This window comes from Limulus polyphemus, unplaced genomic scaffold (genome assembly GCF_000517525.1).
Source record: "Limulus polyphemus unplaced genomic scaffold, Limulus_polyphemus-2.1.2 Scaffold2154, whole genome shotgun sequence".
Lineage (NCBI taxonomy): Eukaryota > Metazoa > Arthropoda > Merostomata > Xiphosura > Limulidae > Limulus > Limulus polyphemus.
The window spans coordinates 6,053-31,472 of record NW_013667764.1 but is presented as its reverse complement, the minus strand read 5'-3'; the positions used below and the strand labels follow the sequence as shown (position 1 = coordinate 31,472).

Sequence of the window (25,420 nt, the reverse complement as noted above, 5' to 3'; positions counted from 1 at the left end):
CGAGTACTACAAAACTGTTATTCATTAGTAAAGATGGACAATAATGATGTATTTATATAAACTTATATAAGTTATTTTAAGGTGTTTTGCAAAAAGTCGCCAAGTAGTGTTAAATTAAGTTAATCTGAGATATTGTGAATTATCAGACTGTTGTATGTACAGTGGTCGAAGTGTCTTAATTAGGAGAAACTATTGAATTTAGTCTAACGCCGTTCTGGTGCTAATTTGATCTCAAACTGGTTCCACCTTGCATCTAGCTATCTATTTATCTGCATGTTTGTATGTATAGACGAATGTGTTTATTTTCAGGTGTTCCCATTGTTATGACGTCTTGATGACAGTTTGGAAATAGATTGTTTGTTATGGAAGAGGTTACTTGTAAAGTAGTCCTAGTGGGAGACAGTCGGTGTGGTAAAACCGCACTAATTCACCGTTTTACTAACGATGGCTTTTTAGAGGTAAGAAATGTATTTATATTTTGTTAAGTAATCTTCTGTAATCATTCTATAATTTGATAATCGGTCCCTTGTGTAAATCTTATTTTGAAAATCGGCGTCGAGAGATCTTTAGAGGTCAATTGGATACTACAAAACTACACCATCTGAAACATATATCACTTTGTTTTTAAAAAGTAAAGGAATGTTAATTAGAGAAAAGTCATTAATAATTAGTTTTACTTTTTATAAAAGATATAGATTAGTAAAAAGAACAAAATATTTTATAAAAAATTAAATAGGTTTACGAAATTAGGATGACTTTAGATAATTTTAATGACTAAACTTTTTCATACAGACAAAAAATTAATCTTTGTGTTGTTTTCTTTTAATACGAAAAAAAATTACTCATGCTAATTCACAAAACTCTGAACATGCTTGTCATGCGCTTTCTAATTAATTAGGAGTAATTAAGGCTTTACACAGTTACTCACTGAACTGGAACTTTTTTCATATCATATTAGCGATAAGGTTGTGCGAAGCTTTTTGAATTTATGACAATCTTGAGTGGAACAGTTTCTCCATGCTTACTTTACAAAATTAAATGAACACTTTTACTTAATATTTTAATTACTGTTCCACTCAGAGTTTTGTCTTGCCAACATTGGACTGAACACACATAAGAAACTGAAATGAAGTGTTCAGTTTGTTATCCTTTAAAGCTGGTCACATTTTGTTATAAATAACAGTCGAGACGAAAACCATCTGTGTTAAAAGGATCTCAAGTAGTAATGAAATGAAAAGTTTGTCTGTCGAAAGGAGCTCAAATAACAATGAAGCGAAGAGTTGGCGGTGGGTAGCGTTAACTAGCTACCTTCAACTTACTCTATCACTGGTAAATTAGAGAAGGCTAACACAGATAGCCCTCGAGCAGCTTTGCGCGAAATTCAACAGAAACAAAACGAAACAATTCTTGTCTTAAAGCCAACGCTACGGCCACGCTGCGTTGCTTGTGGTGTAAACGCTACTGCCATGTAGCAGCGGTTTATAAATCACAGCCAAAATGAGTTGCTTGAGGTGTAAACCACAATTTTAAAAAATGCCCTAAAACACACGAACAACCAAAATGTTGTAGTTGTAATGAAAATCACAGTGCTAACTATAAAGGATGCACTAAATATAAATCCATTAAAACAAACCCATGTAATATAAGGAACAATACACAAGCCCAACAGCAAAAAATGCAGCAGACAAACAAAACATACCACGCATACAAACAAATACACAGCCAACATTACCTACAACTAACATTCCTCTCCTACTCCTAAAAACACTGAAATCTCAAAAAACATACACAACAGTAGTCTCCAACGAAACAATAAACAAACAGTCACAAGAAATAAGAAGCCAAGAACTTAAACAAACTACAAAGGACAGCCAAGAAGAAGCAAACAAACCACTCCACGAACGTCTTGAAAAATGTGATATACGAATTCGCTGCAGGAATCAGAAAGAAGACTTCATCACAATAATAATAAGCATTGCAAAGGAGCACCTTACACATATATTACCGCTAATAATATAAAAAATGACAGTCTACTTATTCACAAACAATGAATAGACTCACACATCTCCATATCAACATCCAAGGTGACCTAGCTTTCAAGCGGCATGAGATCAAAAATCAAATAAGTCGTACCAAAGCGGGTATAATAAAAATCATAGAGACGTTGCTGAACAACCACAATAGATTCAATATAAACAACTACGTTACTGAAAGACACGACAGAAAAACAAAACTTACCAAAAAGGGGCATCACCTTCTATAGAAACACATTATCCGTAAACAATGTATCCTTTACCTCCGAAAACTAAAGTATAACTCTAGAATTAACAACACTGCTCTTATTATTACTGGCCTATACTGCTCTCCGAGAAAAAGACATAGACATAAACCTAATGCAAAGAATTGTAACCCAGAACTGTAATTGTAACCCATAACTATAATTGTCACCCATAACTATAATTGTAGCCCAGAACTATAATTGTAACCAAGAACTGTAATTGTAATCCAGAACTTTAATTGTAACCCAGAACTGTAATTGTAACCCAGAACTATAACTGTAACCCAGAACTATAATTGTAACCCAGAACTATAATCATAATCCAGAACTGTAATTGTAACCAAGAACTGTAATTGTAACCCAGAACTGTAATTGTAACCAAGAACTATAATTATAACCCAGAACTGTAATTGTAACCAAGAACTGTAATTATAACCAAGAACTATAACTACATAATAATAAGAAATTTGAACTGTAAAAACGAAGTATTTGGATGTGCTATGACAACAGCAAACGGCAGAAAATTGCAAGAATGTTTAGAAGATACCGATAGTATCTTACTGAATGGCAATACCCCGACGCATACTAACTATGCATGTAACAGTAATAATATATTAGATCAATGTACTTCTAGTTCTTTAGCAAACTCATTCATTTCATTTAATGATGGATAGGATATAAACAGTGGTCACCTATCAGTTTGGTGCGACTTCAATCTCAGTCCAAATTATAATCAACAAATAAATATCCCCAAATTTAATTACATAAAAGTGAACTGGAGAAAATACCAAGAAATATTAAATAATAATCTGCCAGAAAAAAACAACAACAACTATTAATAGTAAAACTATACTGTAATTGATAACACAATTGAAACTTCATAAAAGTTGTTTTAGTTTTAATAACGGATTTTCCATAATTTAGCTACGCAGATTTCGAAAATAATATTCCTTTTTTTCTATCACGTGAGAATTTTTAAAAATCGGGAAGAAAAAAACTCTTACTTAGATCAAATTTACAACAAATTTACCACAAATGTAACAAAATATGTTTGGGTCATTTACACAACCTCTTTTTGCCAGAAATCACACGTCATGCGGCCTGTTATTCGTTTATGTACTAGCGCTGTGTTTCTCGTGGGTTTTAGAACGATCGATAAGATTCGCATCGCGATTGGTCTAGAGAAATCTATAGCCAGTGGTTGTGAACATTTTAAACATAACAATATGTGACCCAATTTCAATGAAAATGAGTCACTTATGTAAAAGTACATATGACGTTTTATGAAAAATCTGTACGCGTTGGAAAAAAATGGATTCACTGTACAGGAATTCACTGTACAGGAATTACTGTAGAACATGTAAAAATTTCAAGATAATAAAACCATCGCAGGCCTGTGTAATTAATGCCGTAAAACCATAGAGTGCCTTATAAATTCAGCAGAAATATGCATCCCCAAAACAACACAATATCAAAACCAAATATGTAAACCCCATGAACAATTTCTAAATGCAATAAAAGAGCGCAGAAAATGACGAAAAAAATATACGAATACACAAAACACTGAACTAAACACCAGACTAAATACACTCAGAAACACTATAAGAAACGAAATAAAAATACTAAAAGTTAATAATTAGAATAAATATTGCTCAAAACACGTACATCTCACATTAAAATATAACACCTTAGCCAAAACAAACACACAAAAATAAGAATTTTTCAAAATACACATGAGAATATACACAAAACACCAAACGAACCGACAATGAACACATATTTCTACAATAAAGTTAATAACTACATTAACACAAACATAACCTTATACACACCTACCTTCGCTGTCGGTCCCCGAGAAGTCCAACAAGAAAGTAGTAACACTTACGATAACACAACACAACACAACAACTCATTAAACTAATAACAGTACCAGAAATACAAGACACTCTTAAAAAGACAAAAAACAAAATCTCCAGGACATGACAAAATACAATATATACCAAGACTGTACGACCATCTAGCTGCCATATTTAATGTATCCCTACAATTAAGTTACATACCAACTGCTTGGAAGCTAGCAGATGTTTTAATGTTTCTGAAAGAAGGAAAGCCAGCAAGTAAACCAGAAAGCTACAGACCAATCAACCTGACCAGCTGTATTGTTCAAGACTTTTGGCCTGTCTCAAACTGTCATCAAAATGTCCTGAAATACAAAATAAATTCAGGAAAAGAAAGACAAACCACAGACCATTTGCTAAGATTCACGGAAACCATAGTAGATAGTTTTAACAGAAACGAATGAACTGTCACTTGCTCTCTCGATGTTGAGAAAGTATTTGACACTGAAATTTCGAATGTCACAAATAAAATTACCAAGAGGTGTTATTCGTTGGCTCTCCTACTTTGTAGATAACAGGAAAGCTAGAATTAATGTGTCAGTCAGATTCTCGGAGTACCTTACTCCGGAGGCAGGTGTCCGGTAAGCAGGGATAGTTAACCCTATTCTATTCGTAACGTATGTGAGTGAAATGCCACTGTATGGTCCAAATTCCTGCTTCTGCTCCCAGTTTGCTGATGATGTGGCTATCTGGAAGAGCTCATATACTCCAACCATAGCAGTAACAAATTTACAACCACAGTTATTAACTGCTGCAACAAATGGGGAATCAAGATAAACCCCTCTAAAACACAAATCATATTATTCACTAAATCAAAAAGAAGAGCAAACAGATCCAAAAATTATACCTCTACGTAGCTACATCAGCCAAATATTTGGGTCTAACCTACGATTCTAAACGAAATGGGAATAAACATATAAATGAAATTAAAAACAAAATCTGACAAATAGCAAATTATGTACGACATCTGACTGGCAACATCAGGAGCACTACATCGGAAAACATACTTAAAATCTATAAAACTTACATACGTCTAATGGTAGAGTATACCTGCCCAGCATGGTTAAATATAACCAAATCACACATACAAAATTACAGACAGTACAAAATTCAATAATCACTAAAGTACACAGACACAACCTTCTTCCACAATTACGAAAACATCTCCATGTTGTCAGACAGACATTAAAATAGATCAATAGATTACTTCCTCAAAAATCTTAACAAAATTGCATCATTAAGAACGCTGTAAAACTCTATTATACACGAAGAAAATAGACCCAAGCACCCCCTCACCACTAAATCTATTAAACTCCTTATGTAACCTATGGCAACCTAATACTAGGTAAACCGATAACTAGATATGGTGTTAATTTTATTTTAAAAATGGTTTTATATGTAAAAATAAGATTAATGCTGTATGTTTTTCAATCCGTATTTATGGAACTGTTTGTGTGAACAAAAGTTTATGTTGACAAGGAACGAAAAAATATATATATACCAGAAAACACGAAACATCCACATAGAACATTCCTAGACATGGCCTGAAAAAGGCCACTCGCGTGATCGAACGAACTGTTGTAAAGCGCATGCAGTGGCTGCATGATGTAATAATGGATTTTCCTAGCTACCGCGCCGAATCCTACCGAAGAATTAATCCACGAACCAAATCAAAGCCAAAGAGGAAGGTAAAGGTCCAAGGTGTACCTGATCATCCCAGGTCACTTGACCAAAACAACGATCAATTATAAATGAAACGCTATTGTCTCAAAAGTAGATGTAGGTCTGTCATAAAACTGTGATAGTGCCAGTGGCCTAAATAAATCTTATCGAGTCTCTGATAATACTAGGAAAATGTAATTGAATTATACCTTAGACTAGTAGTTAATTGGAATTTTACAATATGAGAGACTTTCATCAAGTCCATTGATCTGTACTGTAAGGTGAATTTCAGTTTGTATTAGGGGGAATGTGAACCTCTTAATAAGATCCAGGGGGTCATAATGACTATCAAACGTATTGTTCTTCTACTTGAAAAACAAGATTATTGTAATTTCAGTTTAAAATATAAAAAAATAATAACAAATAATGTTAACACATTTAATATATATATGGAACAATAAAATTGCAGCAGGTTGTTAAGCCTTCCGGCTAGAATTACTTCATTTGTATTAATTGCATATTTTATTTGATCAATATTTGTTTCGCTCTACTATAACAGTACTCTCTTGAGCATTTTCTCTCAAGTCAGACGTTCGCGCTTTCGGACGAGTCATTATTCGAGTAAAGAAGACTTTTTTTATGTGTTCTCGTGGAATATTTCGTAACAAGGTATAGCCTATTAGAATCTTAGACACTTAGGTTTTAACATAAATCTACATTAAAACACGAAATGGAAGGACAATTACATCTCTAGTCTCCTCACTGCAAAGAGTGTAAGGGTTATGTTTTTCGCCCGCTCAACCCTACGATTATAAAACTTTCATAACACAGTTTGTGGAAAAGCAGGACATGTTAACAAGCAGAAAGAATTTTTTGAAAATATAATGTTAATAATCTCTGTATATAACAGATTTTATAGATGAAACATTACATTTCCCATTCATTCTTGAATAGGATGATCTGAAGCCTAAAAGTAATATAACTTCTTTGTGCTTTATTAACCTATTTGTTTTTACAACAGAAGCTCTGTTATTGTCAAAAATTAGGATACATGTTATAATTTGCTTAGAAAACAAAATTTATGATGTATTTATATTACTTTTTATAATTATTACATTATATTTGGTTGTAAAAATGGGAACTTCATTAAAGTTTTTATACATTATGAAGAGGAACGATCGTGGAATGAGATATTATGTTGTAAAATTTCTAGTAAAAATCGGTAAACAATTCGACAGGAACGAGAGGTACTTTAAACTTCTTGGTGGATTTAATCTCCTTTTTGCCCACAATGGCTCAACGGCAAGTATGTATGCTAACAACGCTAAACTCAGGGTTTCGATACCGGAGGTGGGCATACTCTATCGTGTTCGCATCAGTGTGTTGAAATAATCGAACCCTCCAATAGGGGTAAGCATCTCTAACTTCAAGAATAGATAGAAATTTAAATATTAAATACTTGCAGAGTTGTCAGAGCCAAAACAGTGTTATGATCGCTTTGACACTCCGCCTTCCCTTCTTATGTCCATCTACTTTACTTCGGTTGTCACCTTCCATTTTGATGTCCAACCACTGTATTTATCAACAGAACTGCGTTACTTAATATTGATCAATAAGTTTGATCAAAATTAAACTAACTTTGTAGATAAAACTAAAAAGCAACTCTAAAATTAATGAAGCTGATTATACTTAACAAGCTGATTAGAAGTATATAATGCTATTAGTCAGTATATAAGAAAACTAAAACCTATCGTCACTGGAAATCACTAACTCATCAACTCGCGTATCGCTGTTAACGATAATTTGAGCTTTAAACATCACATAAGATTTGATCAGCTAAAGGGATTTACTGAACAAACATTACAAAACAATCTTTATAAGTGTAAATAAATTAACAGTAATGAAATTCAAGTTATTGTAAACATTCTAAACAATAATATTAATGGAACTTTAAAGAAAAACAAAGCATATCATTATTTAGAATGCACACAGAAAACTAAAGGCTTATTTCTGTCTTTGTTCTAGCACTAATTCTCAAGAAACGTGTGATACTGCTATAATCTCTACAGAATCCTCCAAACAACGGTGAATAACCAATAAAAACTGGTTTTCGATCTCAGCAGTGTAACTTTAATTACTTTGCCATTACACATAATACTGTTTAGCCAGAAATATTTCTTACAACCTATAAGTGAAAGTAAATAAAAACGTATTTATATATTTATTATCGATAATATACGTATTAATGTATTAATAGCATCATACTATATCTCCTATGTCCAGAGCCAATGAGGCCTTTCGCACAATTCCAGGACTCAACAGGCCGGCTAGGAAACGACAGACATAATAGTGGCTGAGACGTTATTTATATCACCAAATAACGAGACGCTTTTTATATCACCAAATTACGAGACGCTATTTATATCCTCAAATTACTTGACGTAATTTATATCACCAAATTACGAGACGTTATTTATATCACCAAATTACTTGACGTAATTTATATCCCCAAATTACTTGACGAACAACTATTTTGATATAATCTTTATCAATTTTCTTTAAGTCATTACAATTCGGAATTAATTTTATGATTAATTAATCCGAACTTTTTATTTATTTTAAAACCAAGTTGTTCATTATATTATTTATTTTACTTGAATAAACTCAATAATCATTAACAAGAATTGGCGAAGTAGTAAGCTAATTTTTTTTCCAAGAATGGGTGAAGTGACAACATCATCAATAGGAAAAGGCTACGTCAGTAATTCGAAGAACTTGTTAGTGAAAGGAACGAAGAATGTAACAATATGTCAGTCAAACTGTATCTGCTATATCCAGTGTCGACGATACCTTTTGTACAATACCAGGGTTCGTCAGGCCGGTTGAGATACAACAATAACAAATAAAAAAGAACTAAAAATTACCCTTCAATGGCATAACTTGAACAAAATTGTAATAATAAAAGAAAAAAAAACTATTAAGCCTGAGCTTTTAAGCTGATTACAACCCTTTTTAAAATAATAATAATTCACGGAACATTAAAATAGATCACAGTAGTGGTCAAGATGCTAATTATATCGTTAAATTACTTAAATAACAACTTTTTTGGTGTAAACTAGATTAAATGGTGAAAGTAATTTTTTTTTCAATTTTATTTACAAATTAGAATTAATTTTACGATTTATTAACAACAAATGATTTACGTAGTGTAATGCCAAATTCTTTATTATTATTATTATTACTTTTTTTTTTTGGATACAGAAAGTAATTCTCTTCAGTTATTCAGCACTAAGTCTGCAGGCTTCAGAGGCTAAAAATCGGGCTTCCATACATGTAATGGGCAGAACATTGTGTAGCTTTGTGCTTAACAACTGACCAAGCAGAAAGTAAAAATAAGACTCCTTTTTATGTATGTATAAATAAATAATAAATACAAAATTGGTTTACTAAATTGTAAAATATAAGTTTAATAGTTAAGTTAACCAAAATGATACAATAAATAGAAGTTACAAATCTTATTATGAGTAGCTGTAACAAATATTTATCCGACGCCAAGGCTACATATTTTCCACACATGGATATGTTATAGAGAAGGCAGCCAAAAGCAATTAAGAGTTAAACTCTAGGAACTTTTAGAAAAGCTTAATTTGTATTTTACGATTAAATAAATGGTCACTCTAATAAGATGACTTAATTAATAATGAAATATCATTAATGATAAATTCAGTAACTAGCAGTGCTAACATATACTAATGTAAATAAACTACTGAACTCATGACATACTGTATAATGAGTTGTTATATATAAATAACGAGAGGATAGTACTGACTGTTGTGCGCAAAGGAACAGAAGGGGACATTGTTCCCACTGTTAAAATAGACTTCCATTCCGTCTCCCCTTGTTAACAAAATTGTAAATTGGCGATATATATATATATATATATTAGAGTACCAGTGTAATCTATCCTTATGGAGGTCACCTTGTTAATATACATATATATTAGAGTACCAGTGTAATCTATCCTTATGGAAGTCACCTTGTTAATATATATATATACTAGAGTACCAGTGTAATCTATCCTTATGGAAGTCACCTTGTTAATATATATATATATATATATATTAGAGTATCAGTGTAATCTATCCTTATGGAAGTCACCTTGTTAAGATATATATATACTAGAGTACCAGTGTAATCTATCCTTATGAAGGTCACCTTGTTAAGTAGTTACAATTCGAGCACTGACTAACAGTCAACAACATAATAAAGTGTTTCATTATTTACTAATTAAATAATAGATATAAAATAATTTAAAAATTAAGGAGTAATCATGATAATTTTGAAAAGATTGTGATATTTATAAAAATAAAAGAAAGTGGTAGCAAGTAGTGTTTAATTTACCACAAACTTGGTAGGAAAAACATCGTTTTATGAGAAATAAAAGTTTATTGAGTTCTGTCTTCAAAATCTTGTAATGTTGAAAAATTATATTACTCTTAATGAGTCGTAAGGAGTAAGCAACTTATCCTAAGTTACGTAGAATACTTGTATTAGAAAATTGGAAATGTTCAAATAAATACAAATTAGCAATGTGTGGGCTGACGTTTTCACCATATAGGTATTCTCTGTATTTAGTAAATGACAAGTTAGCCAAATTAGGATAAAGTGGGCTGAAGTTACCAAACATATAGGTATTCCCTGTATTTAGTAAATGACAAGTTGGCCACATTAGGATAAAGTGGGCTGAAGTTACCAAACATATAGGTATTCCCTGTATTTAGTAAATGACAAGTTGGCCACATTAGGATAAAGTGGGCTGAAGTTACCAAATATATAGGTATTCTCTGTATTTAGTAAATGACAAGTTAGCCAAATTAGGATAATGTGGGCTGAAGTTACCAAACATATAGGTATTCCCTGTATTTAGTAAATGACAAGTTGGCCACATTAGGATAAAGTGGGCTGAAGTTACCAAACATATAGGTATTCCCTGTATTTGCTGAAAGACAAATTCTATAAAAGCGTTGCGAAGTGACAAATACACAGATTCTTTGAATGTGAAACAATGTTTTTGTATTATTAATAGTATCATTGAAAGATATATGTTCACAAACACGAAACATTTGTTTGCCAGAAGTATTAAAAGAGCTTGAAATTGATAATGATTTTTAAAATTTTCTCAGTAGGAAGTCTAATATAGAAAATAAAATGTTATTTGTTTAAATGTTTAAATTTTCTTTTTTTTGCATTCTATGGACTTTTTGTTGATAATGAACGGATTACTACCGGTGCTTTGATAATTTTAAATACTTTAAAATTATTTGTAATGTATTGAAGATCTTTACTGACTAGAATTGATAAATCTTTAGTTCTAAATATTTAATCATTAGCCACGAACCTGTATTTTAGGATGATTCATGTGATTTAAAATTTTCTAAACAATTTAGATATTACATTATTGTGTTCTTAAGAATAGAACCAAAGTATGATAGATACTCAATTTATTTCTTTACGATACTGTCTTTATTGCTTTAATATTCTTATACACCTCATTACCTTACTTACATTACTTATACTCTATTTCTTGATATAAAAATAAACTGTAATATTTATAAAAAGTCGAAACAAACTTGTTGGTAGCTTCATCGGCAAGAGTGATTACACTATGAAAAGAATGAGGTGTTCAGTCAGGTCTGAACATCTTGTACCTTAAACATTTATAGATTATCCCTCCAGCTCTATCTTCTCATTCTTTAAACTGCTTTACTTTTAAAATATCTTTCTTTTTACACCATTATGTAAAACATTTCTTAATACACTTTTAATACGTTACATTGTAAGCGAAATGGTAGACAGTTCTGTAATACTGCTTTCTGATGTTCCTCATGAATCGACTGTAATTCTCATGCGTGATTTTAGAATGAAACATAATTTTGAGATTTGTGATATTAACCATTACGATTAAGTTGCTATAATTAGTATAAAAGTTTGTTTATCAAAAAAGGAAGAACCAATACAGATCTAGTTCGCATAACGACGGTGAAAGAACATGTATGGTTCCTAATGATTCAAGTTTCTGCTAAGATTTAATAATGTCCGCATGAAATATTTTTATCATTCTTTGTGATACACGCGTATAAATTATTTGAAAATATTAAAAACTTGCAATAGCTATAAGGGAACTTTGGTGACATTTATGGCGAAATTGAGAATTATATTGGACGGTAAACCAATAGTGTTATATCTGCATTTCAGAAACGAAATTAAAGAAATCAGGCACTTTTCACTTCTAATGAAAACAACATGAGATCTTATAAATTCTAAAGATGACACTCAATAACAACAAAGAGAGAGGGTGAGACAGTGGCAGGAAGAATCTCTCATCCACGTTCATAAGATTCACATTTAGAGGGCAGGACTACCATACACGTATTTAAACTCGATTCATATCCTTCTTGCTTTTCGTTTTGAATTTATAGAAAGAGACTTTGATTTCTGGTATAGTTTCACAAATATATTTACACAAAATTTCAAAAGTAAAAAGTATAAAATATACACACCTTCATGTTAATTTGAACACCAAACGAAATCGGGTGTGTTACCAATAAATATATCATCTATATCGCCTGTATATATACGTGTGTCCGTTTGTGGTATATATGTGTGTAATATTATTATTTGTCACATTATTTTTAAGTTCTGACTTCATGTATAATTAAAATTCTGCGTTGAGTATCAAAGTCATCTGAAGTACATAGTTGACCTGTTCTGTACTGTATTGAGAATTATACACAAGTACCTGGTATCGTACCAAATAATACCTTAAACAGTTTTGAACATAAACTGCTTATTCAAGTAAGTGTATTACAAGAGCTTGTGCACTGTAACGTTGCAAGGGACTCTAGAGGAATTATCGTGTTAAAGTTAAGCTCAACAGTGCGTGGCAGTATATATCTGTATAATGCATATTCTTCAAGCTTTGTAGAGCGTGACATTTTAATAGATTACTCCAAGCTTAAATTCCATTAATAGCAGAAGGAATGACACGAGTGGTTAGCTTTTGCGGTATTACGTTTGACGTGCGATTGAATCCTAAAGATCAATTCATTGAATATATTAGACACATTATTGAAATCTACATAAGGTGGAACTTGTGTTAAAACATGCAGAAATCCTGAAGACAAGAGTATTAAATTCACATAGCTGCAGTCCACTCACACATCCTGCTAATTCACGAACACACTTTTTATGTAGATAGAATTAAAATGCCTTTGGATTATTCTGTCATTTATGTCAAAATTGAATCAAAAAGTCTGATAAACATAATAACTGTGTTTAACTTATCTAATCTTTTGTTGTTTTTAATTTGTTTGTTTGTGCTTCTAAGTGGTTTTTGTCTAAATCCGGTGTTTTTCATTTGTATTTGTTCTTATTAAATAGTTATTGAATTAGTTTGCTGTATAAGAATTCTAATGCCACTTTTAGAGAAAAGAAACAGATATCTTTATATTCATTCTACTTTTTATTTATTCATTTTACTTCTTAAAATGGTAAATATGAGAGCTTATAACGCTAAAAATCGGGGTTATATACTGTTGTGTTTACAGCACAGTTAGCCCATTCTTTAGCTTCGTACTTTAAATAAAACAAACAGATTTCTTAAAATCGTAATTAATTGTTTCCTTTGTGACTTCAAATGTCAATCGCTATTTTTACAGATTTTACTTGATTTAGGTTTTTTTGTCTGTGCAATACTTACGTATATTTATAAAAACAGTATTTCATTGTTCGAGTGTTAACTTCTTTTGACTGTCTCACCGTGCTAAACCGTCCAGTTAGCATGGCGAGACAATCAAAATAAGTTAACATTGCTGCGTCCAATTAGCACGGTGAGGCAATCAAAACAAGTTAACATTTCTTTGTCCAGTTAACACGGTTAGGTAATCAAAAGAAGTTAACATTGCTGTGTCTCAGCAATGTTAACTTGTTTTGACTGCCTCACCGTGCTAAACGAACACAGTAATGTTAACTTGTTTTGACTGTCTCACCGTGCTAAATGGGAGCAGCAATGTGAACTTGTCTTGACAGGACTCCTCCTATTAGCTTAGTGGTAAGTATGCGGGCATATAACCTAAATTCTGATTTCGAAGCCTGCGGAGGGCAAAACACACATAGTCAGTCCATTTTGTAGCTTTGTGCGAAACAATATACAAACTTAAGCGTCTTAAAAAAATGTGCTGATGACTAACTATCTGACTAGATTATTCTCTTGTCTGATGAGGTTAATTATCCCCTGTTAGTATTTTAGTATATTTCATCAGATAAGTAATAAAAAGATAATCCTTCTCGTGAAGGTTAGGTTTTGAATGAACTTGTTTCAGTACCAGCTTTGCTCACATCGTTCTGTTAAGGTCTAAAAAAAACAAGTATAACCTCTTTAATACTTTTACTATGAAACACTACTTTGTGTCTAATGTTTTAACATTTCCAAAATAATTTTATTTCGGGTTGACATTTTAATGGAAATTGTTGATAAAGTAGCTTTTAATTTTCATTTTGATTATTAGGTCATTTATTTCTTGGTTCGTTTTTTATTTACAATCCTTTACTTCAACGTATAGTAATTTCAAAAAATTATCTTCTAGGATTCTATTCAATTAAAAATATATCTTTAAATTATCTTTAACGTACCTTTTTGTTAAAACTGAAACATGAGTTGGCAGTATCGTCGTTTATAACTTGGTTTGATTTATCCCTACGTTGTTTTTCAATCTTGCTAAAATAGGAATTTTATATAAATTTTACCATACCCAGGTTCTTACTACAAAAGCGTCAATTATATTGCCAAAATGAAGATAAAGTTAGTTATCCTTAAAATTTACATTATTAAACTGTCATATCATTGAGATTAATTATTCTTGAAAATAGAAAAATTTGTTGTAATACGTATTTCAGTTACTAGATAGGATATGTATATATAAGTTAGGTAAACTACAAGATTACGTGGAACACTAGTCACTCATATGTTGTATTAAAAAGAATGTGGCTTTGATAAATCAGTCTAGATCTTGTTTGGATTGGAATCACGTTTTCCACTCATCTTAATATTTAGAAAAAACGTTATATTACCTTGATATAGAAAGACAAAATGGTGTTGGTTTTTTAAACAACGATTATGAACTTAATGCATAATGACAGAAAAGAAAATCGTTTTAATCTAAAGAAGCATGATATGTGATGTTTTAAAAACTGGGTGCGTTCATTTATAGATTTGTAGTAACTCAAGCATATCTGCAGGTTAAGGTCAAAGTTTATTCATCCCGTTATTTATGCTGCAAGAGGTTAAGAATAATGACAAACCAAGATGACATAAGTTTCTATTCACTTTCATAACGTTGTCCCTTTATTTTCATGTGTTGACTTATTTAAAATATTCACTATTTGTGAATTTCATTCAAACGGAACAACAACAAAAATAGTGCCTGAAACCACTTTGTTTTTCAAGCAACTTCTTTTCAGAAGGGTTATTTCAATCAATAACCATGCGCAGTTGTTCCAGAGTTAGTAGCCTGCATTTTGCCATCACCTATAGTTGAATATTTGTCTGCGAGGGTTAGTAATTTGTAAATATACAGGCACGTAGGAACGTAAAAAATATTGAAGGGCTCACTATGTGATATACCTTTGAAATAGAAAATAATAAATATAAATGCATAGTCCTCTAGACCCCTTTGTATCTAACTTCTTTCAAAGTTGTTGTTTTTTAAAACATTATTCCGTTAAGTATAATTATAATTAAAAGATTTACCCTTTTTAATAATTATTTATACTGTACAATACCCATCAAATATCTATCATTTACTAAAGTTTCATAAACAATAATCGTTGTTAATTATATATATCATCATGGAACCAAAACCAATTAAATAAGCACAATACAGTGAAAGGGTTGTAGGAAAACATATTAGACCATTTTATTTTTCATAAACTAGTTTATAACAAGCGAAAATATTGGAATTTAAGTCATCGAGAGAAACGATGTATACTATTTTTAGTTACATATACATATAGAATGCAAAATTCAATGTAAAATGTAAATACAAAATGATGCAGTAGTTATATGAATAATATTCAAAACTTCCCGAAATAAAGAAGTCGTTTCACAAATTCAGCAGCTATAAACTGCAAATCTAATTTATCAACTCGAAACTTGTGTGTATGAGTAATGAAACACTTATTCAGTCTCGATTGCATCATGGTAGCACGAAGATAACTTTTGATACGACAAAGGGTTGAAAAGGTTCGCTCCGATTGAACAGAGGTCACTGGCATCACAAGATACATACGCGGTAGTTTATGCACCTCAGAAAACAATTGTTTCAATACTTTATGTTTATTGAACTCTTCAAAAATATCATCAACCTTTGTTATCTTTTTGATATGGGATGTTTTGAAGAGGTCTGGTAGAGCACGTAGTTGCGATTGTAGCTTTAACTAAGTCGACATCATTTAGATAGAGGGATGAGAGAGATTGTGGTATTAAAAAATCTCCGTTAGCTGCACTGATGAAAAGTTTTTCATATCTCGAAGTATATGGAAGTTTTTCTGATGAAACCATCTGATGACATCTGCTTTTATGGCATCGAAAACTTGAAAGTACTGATGATTGAAGTAAGATTCGACATCAGTGTATTGGTGATTTTCAGAAGCACTGTCTTTAACTTTAGCTGGAATCCGTAGATGTCGCGGCAATACAGGTAGTTTAATAAGTCCATTATACTCCTCAAGATTTTGCTGGCAGAACTCAAAAAACTTTTAACCTTTCTTTGCCGATCGATGAAATTGATAAGGTTTAAATTAAAAATTGATGCATCCTCAGCTGATGTATTCTTTGATCGTAATGTTGTAGATATTTGTTCAGCAGGAGTAAAAACAAGCAAGGATAAGTGAATTCGAAAAAAATGTCTTGAATTTTTCCATTAAAGTCATTAAATCTGCACACTTTCTTATCATAACCTTGCCTTACTGATTCTAAAGTTGTATGCAAACTGGCATAGTTGTCAAGAATTGATCGAAGAGCTGCAATCTGCCTTTAATTTTTTCATAAGTGCTTGTCGATTAGAAGACCGCTTTATTAAGTTAATGGTTTCTACAGGTGAAATCCAAACAATTGCGTATCGATTTTGATTATCTTGATAATTCTTGAAGAGGTAGGTTGAGACAAAGTACAGGTAAAGCAGCTGATACCTCATCTTGTATTTGTTTTGCAACGCCTTTTATACGACCTTGAAAATTAGATGCCCCGTTGTAGGCTTGTCCTCGAACATTTTAAGAGGTAATTTTTTTAATGCTTCTTTAAAGGTTTCAGTGGATGTGTTAGGAAATTCTATCAACCCCAGAGGCTTTTCAAAAATCTGGTAATTTTCAGATACCAAACGAATACAAAATACCAGTTCGCGATTTGCGCAATTTTTTGTTTCATCAGCAGAACTGCTGAACCAAGTTGAAGGGGCAATATAAACAAGAAGTTTTCGAAGAATCCTATGAGCCATTAACTCAACTTGTTCATTTAAAATGACTGGGGGCAGATATTGGCTATCTTTCAATTTCTACTTACGCTGCTTCAAATATTAATGTAGGTTGCCTTCAGTATCGTTATCACCACGAATGGTAAGTCTTTGGCGTAGCAGAAATCTAAATACTTTCAGTTTCTTTAGCAAACAAGTGCGATGTTCTTTCTGTTCTTGAGACGCGTGCAAATTTATTTGATTTAAAGTCTGCGATTTTGATGCAAAATATGAAACAGTGTTTCTGTAAAATTGAGTTTTTTCATGTTTCTTAAAATGTTGGAGGTCTTTTTTTTCTAGTTATTAAATTCGTAACTCATGAAGGCAGGTTATAGTTTAGAAAGTTGCACAGAGTCCTCACTAGTTTTGAATTGATAGACAAGAAGGATGGCAACTAGTCAATAGCACCTATCGGTAACTCTGGAGCTATTGTAATCTATTAGTGTGAGTTGACTGCCCTTCTTTTGCACATCTACCGCCCAAAGTGCAGAAGTTTTTACACCAACGAGTCACTAACCGTGGACCCAAAGGCACACTAACTACTCGGCCGGCCCAACTCAACGTGAAAGAAAAAACCATTATGTTCTGGTAAAACATTGTATGAAACCATGATGTTTTTCTAAAGCAGGATGAGATTTGAGACACTTCAATAGAAACTATGACATTACAGCAAAGAAACGAAATATACCTTAATACAGTAAGATATAATACAGTTTGATAAAAGATATAATCTTAGTACATAAGGTAACAACTAAGTGCTTTTAATGAAAACAAGGGGCATCCTATATCCAAACTGTTCTGTCTTAGGCTTTGATACATCAAATTATTAACCATAATGTTCTTAGCAAACTTTAACATGAGCTTGTTAATCTAATCTGGTTAAAATGTTATTGAAAACCAATATTATTTGGTAAAAGCAGGATAAGACTTGGTAACCTGAATTAGAAAGTACTTTGTTTTGATGAAACGCCATTGTTCATTTATACCAAAATGCTAAAAGCGATTTTGAAACAATTGATCAATATCGTCTTCTACACTTCACAAAATTGACTAAGTAAAGAGCATTAGGTGATAAAACAGATAAGCAAAAAAACATTAATACATTAAGATAATAAACTTAAGAATGAAGTCTAATCTATCATACTGTTCATCAGTTACCACTGAGTTATACCGTTTTCAGGGAATTATACGCCTCATCAGTAACACTGGACAAAGGCAAATCTAAAAAATAGACTAGGTTTCTTGCAGTGATGGACTGTATGTTATATTTGCGGTGTTTTGAGTTGTCTTTTACTCACCAATGTGAACCGATGTTCATATAGGATTTACAGAATATGTAGCACTGATATTACTAATTTATATTTATTATTATTTACTCACCATAGTGAACATATATTCATAAATAGATATAGGCTATCAATATAGGTTCACTGTGACGCGTAAAAGTGAGTTTATTAGTTGTTCAGCACAAAGCTATACAATGGGTTATCTGTGCTGTGTCTCCCATTGGCATCAAAACCCGATTTGTAGCATTATAAGCCCTCAGGCTTATCGTTGATCCACTGGAGGGCATGAGTAAACAATGACTAAAAGTACCATACATTACTAAGTATTCAGTTTAGAATCATTTCCCTGTTGTTAAAACAGGATGCCGTCATAAGCCTGATGCGTGAAGTAGGAACAACAGAATTTAATGTTATATATATTATTATCTCACTGAGTTTACCAGGCAATTGAAAACCTTCTGAACAAAATTGCTGTTTTCATATATTTCATGCCACATTTCAACAAGGAGTAATGTGCTATACCCATTACTATATGTTTCATTCAAGATTACAGTGATCTCAGTTATGTAAGTGCTATTAAAATGTACAGAGAGCAACGTTCTCGTATCTTGTTCGTTCTTTTCGATTTATATATGAGAATACGAAACACTGATTAGTTTCTTTCGAAATAGGTAGGACTATGTAGAATTACTTTTTACGCTGGCTAATAAAAGAACTTTAAAATGAATCACGTATTAGCTGTGTATTGTGTGTGCTAATAAAATACTTGAATTAAAAATACCCAATCGTGAATAGAACTTGATGAATAAAATAACAAGATTATAGTGTCATAAAATTTAAACCATAAATTAAAAAAATAAACAATATCAAACTAAATATTTTTTCTACGGGAATAAATATTTATTTTTTTATTTTTGCAATATATATATTGGCTTTTGAAATGTTACTATAGGACATTTTGTGTATGGATTCCAAAGTAAACTTGTGAAAAATTGGTTCCTGTTTAAGGCACTTGAACGACAAGTTACATATTCAAATCGAATTTCAATGACCCTGGAAAAAACTTTCTTGTTTACCTAAATAGATTATCAATTTGGAAGCTGCTGAAGATCATGTTTTCTTCTAAGGAAACGTCGGAGATATGAAAACAAAATGTAGAGTTTTGTAGTGTAAACATGTAACTTTGATATCTCGCAACTTTACAACTAGAAAAAACAGGGATAGAATTTGGGGCATAAAATAGAAACTAGACAAGGCATAAGAATTTGTAAGCGAAGCAACCATGGAAGTAATAATACGTCCACTGACAATTAAGTGTAAGCTGAATATTGTCTGCACTGCATAGCCAGCATGTGGGGGCAATACGCAGTGCTGTTCATAATCCCCTGTCAAAATGTCTTCAGTTCTCAAAATTGTTGGTAATTTATATATCTTATCTCGCTTTAAGGCCGCGTATTTTATTTTACTCTAAACTATATATTCAATTTGTTTTTATTCCAAAAATATTGATTAATAAAGTAAAATAATAAAATAAATAATAAATTAATAAAAATCAAAGACATTCTGTTCTACACACTTCAGTGTATGTTTGGTAGGATAGAAAGTCACTTTAGGATAATAAAGATAGAATTTGTGTAGTTAAACACTATTTGATGAGCTCAGGTATTTATCCGTACGATAAAGATAGAATTTGTGTAGTTAGACACTATTTGATGAGCTCAGGTATTTATCCGTACGATAAAGATAGAATTTGTGTAGTTAGACACTATTTGATGAGCTCAGGTATTTATCCGTACGATAAAGATAGAATTTGTGTAGTTAGACACTATTTGATGAGCTCAGGTATTTATCCGTACGATAAAGATAGAATTTGTGTAGTTAGACACTATTTGATGAGCTCAGGTATTTATCCGTACGATAAAGATAGAATTTGTGTAGTTAGACACTATTTGATGAGCTCAGGTATTTATCCGTACGATAAAGATAGAATTTGTGTAGTTAGACACTATTTGATGAGCTCAGGTATTTATCCGTACGATAAAGATAGAATTTGTGTAGTTTGACACTGTTTGATGAGCTCAGGTATTTATCCGTACGATCGATTTTCGAAACATTTTTGCCCTATTTTATTCCATTTGAAAAAATAAAGCGACAGAGAAACAGTTTCAATTGTATTTTACCATAAATCTGATGAGTCTACTCGTTAGAGGATTTATACGCACTTAGCGCTAAGAGAATCAATTAAGTATATAAATCAAGACACACGTTAGTGTGTCGTGCTGCCAAAAGAATCCGCACGACAAACTTTATGTTTTTAGCAGAAGTAATAGTTTAGCAATTTTCCGTTTTCTGTAGCCTAGACTGTGGTAATTCAAACTATCACATATTTTCAGTGGATGTTCTATACTGGACCTTTACTTCACATACCAGATTTAAAGGCAATCCACTAAGAAACACACGAGATATAAAATCTCCAATTTTGATTGAATTTCTTCCTATTTTAGCCGCGGCATAGTGGCTCATAGAATGGCTATGAGTTGTTTTTTAAATTCAAACATTTAGCTCATAGCTCTATCTCTTGATCGATTTGAGATCTAATTACGGTTTTGGACTCAGGAAGTCTAATCCTTTCGATTGATTATTTGACTATGTCAAAGGTCTCATAGAATAATTTATTCTAATCGTGTCTAAAAAAAATTTCAATTTGAGGGTAGGCTAGTGGAGATCCTGATGGGTAATATAATCGAATTGGGTAAGCGCGAGCCTCACTCTTGGTATTGCTGGTGCACAAAAATAAAGGTTTCATAGATTAATTTACTCAAATCCTGCCGAAATGAATTTCAAATGCCGTGTCTATTGGGGATTCCCTCTTGTTTTCTTTTTCGCAACGATCACACCGAAACGTTATTTGATAAAAAAACATACTTAACTTTGATGGATTTTCTTCACATTTCGTACACTGATAGATGCTATAACATACAATTAAGTGTTAATTTTGGCCTGAATATAAGCCAAACATGTAAAGTTAGTTAACAAAAACTGTTCATTTTTTACCCAAATGTTTGCTCACGCTCACGCGAAAAGTCACGGGAGCTATCGGCCTGAAATGTTTACCATGGTTTCATTTAAGATTGCCCCCCAGTGGCTCAGCGGTATGGCTACAGACTTACAACGCTAGAATCCGGGTTTCGATACCTGTGGTGGGCAGAGCACAGATAGCCCATTGTGTAGCTTTGTGCTTAATTACAAACAAACATTTAAGATTAAAAGCGGACCGTTTTTGGTTTCTTGTCATTCGGATGAAAGACAGAAGTTTTAGAGAGGAAAACTACCACCATATATTTTAAAGAATCTGGTTGGTTCTGTAAAGTGTAGAAAGAAATATATAGTTAACCGCATGGACGAGAAATATATCGAAATTAATAGAATAGGTTAAACAATCGCCAAGTTTTTTTATTTTCATTTAAATATGTAGTTAACCGCATGGGCAAAAAATATATAGAAACTAAAAAATAGGTTAAACAATTGTCAACTTTTTTATATTTTCATTTTAAAAGAATGATGTTTTGATCTAGCGCTCTTCAGTAGATCATATAGATTACAACAAAGGCGCATGCGCAAAATTTAAAAAAATTGCGTGCGGAACATTTTCAACGTTGAGCATAAAATTTCTCTGATCGAGAACATCTAATCCATATTAAAAGTGCGGAACTAAGATACACCTATAGGCAAACATTTCACCATCAACAACCATACAGTTGAGGACTTTTCGATTTTGGGACTTATTAGTGCTCCAACAGACATTCACAAAAAAGAATGCCTGGAAAAGAGATTAACCTACAATCTGGGAACCCTACAACCATTTGGTCATCTGGTTTAAATAAACGCTTTTTTCCTATATATATTCTTCTTCTTTCCATGTTTTGTTTCAACTTAAATTTTAGTCTGTTTTATCTTTTCATGACTTGTAATATTTATGTATAAGATGTAATTTTTCCACATAAATTTCACGCTCAACCTTCAAAATGCTATGCACGCAATTTTGTATACACTTTTGTTGTAAGCTGTACGATCTAACGAAGAGCCCTAGCTCGAAACGTCACCCTCTTAAAATAAAAATATAAAAACTTGGCGATTGTTTAGCTGTAAAGTATAGGTATGTTCTGAATAGTAGGGTTGCGAGCCTTATGATAACGTTGGTTACTATCGAGTGTTACGTTCTTACTTGCTTTGGTTTGTTGGTGTATATTGACAAAAAGTCATGATAGCTAATCAAAAACACCTTAGAAGTGAAAAAGGTGCGGCCAAAAAAGGATTTAGTGTGCGACTTAAAGGAATGAAATCAGAATTTGTGGCCAAACTGGTAGCTACGCTTTTAGCATTGATAATAATTTTACAGCAAATATTCATTCATTAGTTAGTTAGGCGGCGTATATTGTTTTACCCACCATCATGCCCTAAGTTGTTTTTGATTAGATAAATATATAACTGATTGAAAACTGTTAATCTTAAAACTGTGTTTGGACATTACTTTCAGGTTTACACTCCCACGGGTTTTGAACGATACACAGCGCAATACCAGGTTGGAGGTTGTTCGATAAACTACACTTTGTGGGACACGTCAGGTAAGTGATGACGAAAAAAAAAGGATCCACAAGTTTCTGCGGGCAGAAAGACGGGAAATCTGTAGGGCATGTAAATTTTAGCAACAAATACGAAAAACTGAAGAAATCAAACAGATAAAGGAAATCAAAACCAACAGATTAAAATTTATATAAAGAAATCTAACATTTGTGAAAGTAACCAGAACACGCTGCAAAAAACTGGGTGAATGAAAAATATAAAAACAAATAACAAACAGGCAAACAAGAACATAGCTATGAATATGTGTACCATTTTGGTGACACCGCAAAATCATCGGCTGAAGAATATATAACATTTCAGGTACAATGTAATCTTAAGTACAAAGTTCCGCCTTGTAAATTAAGACCTGGTATCATGACGCAACATTTCATCTCCAGTGAAATGTCGTTAACATAAATTAATATGGAATTTATCTGTGAAAGAAAAAATCGTTAATAAAACAAAATTAATCTTAACATTAAGAAATATCCATATTCAACTTTTGCAGTTTTAGTACAATTACTAATTACTGGGAAAAACTAATTCTGGTTAAGAGCCGCTTTCAGTTGTCTGATGAGTAATGCTTCTTTTATCTTAAAGCTGCGTTCACCACCTGCTCTGCTAATGATTTTCAAATGACAGGCTTGCGTTTGAGTGCTATATTCTATAAAACTCAGAATATCAGTTCTGATCTTACTATGTTCAATATTAAAAGTAACAAATTTTGTTTATTTCTTGCTTTTGAAGCTCCCTACAGTTGTCTGCGGACTTACAACGCTAGAATCCGGGTTTCGATACTCTTGGTGGGCAGAGCACAGATAGCCCATTGTATAGCTTTGTGCTTAATTACAAACAAACATATCACATGCTGTGTTGTAGCCTATAGCGTGCATAACTCTTCTCGTGATTCATGGAATACGCACGTTTTACTGATGCCACGACACAGTAAATTGCAACGTTAAGCGTCCCTTATGTGACGCCATTGTAGTGTCTATTAATTGACTGACAGACAACACACTACTGTATAATAATGCGAGTGGTTAAAACAGGTGACCCCTCCTAGCGGTCTTTGGCCCCCTCTCGGGAAAATAACAAGTATATAGTTCTAACTAGGTGCATGGAAAGTTATAAAACAAAACCTTACAATGACTACATATATATATTACAGATTTCTCTTCCAATTTCACCAAAGGTAAAATTGGAAGGAGAATCTGTGACGTAGAGGCCTAATGTTTTCTTTGATTTGCCGTTCCCACTGCTTTAAGAGAAATCCGTAACATATATATGTAATCATTAAATACTTGGTACGATATATAATGTGTAATAATGATTTAGGCACGAGCTCTAACATTATTCAAATACCTAAATTATTTTAGGTTACTTTATTGGTATTCGAAAGGGACTTAAAAAACCCCTTTAAAAACTTACAATGTTTAGAACGCATTGGTTCTTCAGTTCGTTACCTCGCTCTTAACGACATTCTTGACATGTACACACCACTATATAATAAACCACGCCGAAACTCTCTGTTAACCAGAAGCAGACTTCTTCTTCTTCTTCGCTGTTAATTTTGTTCAACTAGATTTAGAAAACTTTGTCAGTTAACATGTGTGTCTCAAACTCTTCGTACTAAAATTAAAATTATATTCTACATCCACAGCTTAACCATCATTAATAAAACATTCCGAAACCTTTTTGTATGAACTGAATCCCCTGATTCATTTAGAACGACGAATAACAATTAGCTTGCGTCCACCCAATGTTGCATTTCCACTCCACCTTGATGAACAAAGTTATTCATTCCAAAGAAGATAATACAATGATCCCATGACCTTGTATTATCAACACTGGTTCGAAATACATAACTTTGATTTTTGTCCTCTTTCTTAGTTATCATATTTACTAAATTTAAATGGATATCCTTCGGACGCATTAGAACATTGCATTCAACAGTGTAATCTTTTAGCAACACTTGAATACCTATTGCAGACCCGGACGAATGAAATACAACCAAACAAGATACCTTCCTCATCTACTGGAGTCTTGGCCACATCGAATGCTGTTGTTGTATTTATGATTTTATTACAAAGCTACGCAAAGGCTACC

At 32.3% G+C, this 25,420-nt stretch overlaps 1 long non-coding RNA gene across 1 annotated transcript in view; it reads left to right on the top strand.

Annotated features, from left to right (window-relative positions):
- Positions 1-23,400, top strand: part of LOC111087441 — a 44,343-nt gene extending 20,943 nt beyond the window's left edge. Inside the window, exons 2-3 of the long non-coding RNA XR_002612129.1 lie at positions 310-458; positions 23,229-23,400. This is a non-coding gene — a long non-coding RNA (uncharacterized LOC111087441). The remainder of the gene's footprint in view (positions 1-309; positions 459-23,228) is intronic.
- The last annotated feature ends 2,020 nt before the right edge of the window (positions 23,401-25,420 follow it).